The sequence below is a fragment of the Apodemus sylvaticus genome, chromosome 9 (assembly GCF_947179515.1).
Source record: "Apodemus sylvaticus chromosome 9, mApoSyl1.1, whole genome shotgun sequence".
Taxonomy (NCBI): Eukaryota; Metazoa; Chordata; class Mammalia; order Rodentia; family Muridae; genus Apodemus; species Apodemus sylvaticus.
This window is the reverse complement of record NC_067480.1, coordinates 32,936,924-32,939,339: the sequence shown is the minus strand read 5'-3', so window position 1 is coordinate 32,939,339 and position 2,416 is coordinate 32,936,924.

Here is a 2,416-nt window from a genome sequence, read left to right as displayed (position 1 = left end):
CAGTTCTGTCCACATATTAGTATTAGCATCCTTTAGATTATTCTAGGCCATAGATTATTGACCATAAATATTTGAGAAATAATGTTGCTTCAGTACCAGTTGGATCTTGGGATCCAACACCACCATTAGTAATTTGTCTTTCTTAGTTCTTGGTTCTGTTTTTCTTTTTCTTTCTTTCTTTGTTTCTTTGTTTGTTTCTTTGTTTCTTTCTTTCTTTGTTTCTTTCTTCCTTCTTTCCTTCCTTCCTTTCTTTCTTTTTTGTGTTTTTTGTTTTTTGTTTTTCGAGAGAGCGTTTCTCTGTGTAGCCCTGGCTGTCCAGGAACTCACTCTGAGGACCAGGCTGGCCTCGAACTCAGAAATCCACTTGCCTCTGCTTCCCAAGTGCTGGGATTAAAGGTGTGTAACACTACTGCCCTATGGTTCTGTTTTTCTTTATGTTAGTTTTATTCTTAGCATTTCCTCTGTGGTAACAAAGACCACTAGCATCATGCTTTGTAGAAAATTCTTCTTTCTTGTTAGTTCTAACATTCGTTTTGTTTTGTTTTGATTTTTTGAAACATCTTGCCTTTCAAACCTATTCATGAATCAATCATTGTGGTCAGGGCTCAACGTTTCTGGTCACATGACCTGGGTCACAGAAGGGGTAGTTCCCTGAAAGCAGACAAGGTAAAGACTTAATGGAAGGAGGTACAGTCCTTATAATCTACTGGTCTCTGAAATCAAATTTTTTGCAATGGAGAACATGAAACATATCTTTCTAAACAGAACCAAATTAAAACCTTTAATTGAACTGTAAAAACTTATAAAGGAGTTTATGAAGGGACGTTAACATCCTAAATTATTTTATTTGGGTTGTTTGGCTAAGGGACTATATAAAAATATATTAATAAAATAAAAATAATTTCTAGTTTTCTTTATCTCACTAATATAGATGCTAATATAGCACAGAGTTTGGTGAATATATATCCTATGCCAATGACCTTAGCTGTAATATAGATAACTTTATGACTTTATGGAAACCTTAAATGTATTTCATTTAGTGAAGATTCTCTAGCAAAACAGATCCAATATGAGATACATGAAAATTTATCATGAGAAACTGGCTCATGCAGTTATGGTGGTCAAGTCTTGTGGTCTACTGTCTGAGAGCTGCAGGCCCAGGACAGCTGGCAGAGTGGTCCAGTCCAAAGGTCTGAGAACCAAGAGCACTGACTGAAGTCATTCCCAATGGCAATGTGGGGGAGGATGGACTGAGCTGTCCACTCTTAGGCAGTGAGGCGGGGAAAATGAGTAATTTTCTCCTCCGACCTCCATCTTTTGCTCTATTCAGGCTCCTGATGCTCGATGGATTAGACAGTGCTCCCCTATGATGGGGCTGTGGTTTTAGTCCTCTGACTCAATGCAAATCTCATCCAGAAATACCCTTACAAACACAGCCAGAAGTAATTTTTCACCCTGGGGATTTACCCCATGGTTTCTTGCGTGCTAAACAAGCATTCTACCATCAAGCTACAGCCCCAGCCCAGAAATAGTTTCGTTTTTATTTTTTTTTTTAAATGTGGGCACTTCCAAGTTAGTTAACTTCACATATAAAAGAAGCTACTATATCTGCTCATATCTGACTGATCAGACAGGCAAGAGATGATGCCTTTTGAGACTTCTCAGGCTAGCAAAAAGCTACTAGAGGGTTAAAGGCAAAGCCAGTGCTCTAAATCTCTGTTTCTATGCAAAGTAGATAATTGGCTGGGGGATAATGAGAGAGAGTTATTCTGAAAATCACTCTTGTGCAAGTCTTACTTTTAATGGTGAGTCTTTACTTTGCAAGAAGTAAGGAGTGCCATATTAGGGGAGAGGACACTGGGAATTTAATTACTAAGTTAAACAATAAACTCCTTAAACTACCTTCATTTCCAAAGGATTCAACAATCCTATTAGTTGAATAACAAATAAGTAAATAAAACCTGAAAAACAATTGGGAAACCATTATACAACAGGAAAAAGATCAGCGAAGACTTAGCACCCTGGGGCTTCAGCAATATAATTAAAAACAGCATTAAAAAATAACTTGCCTTAGAAAGCAAGAAGAGCATCAAGGCTGATGGCCTGTTTTCTAGAACATTTCAGACCCAGCATGCATCAGTGGGGTTTGCACAAGTGCTACATTTTCATCACGGTATTTGGTAAAACATGTATGCTTTTCTTTTGTAAGGGGAAATTTTGGGGGAGATGAAGAAATTTAGTAATAGTTAATGGCTATCATTTATTAATGTCTTCTTTCTCCTCCTTTCCTCTCACTTTCTGTTCTTTCTTCTCCTCCTCTCTCCTTCCTCCCTCCCACCTCTCTCTGTCTCTGTCTCTGTCGCTGTCTCTCTCCCTGCCTCCCTCCCTTGTATCAGGGCCTCACTATGTAGTCCTG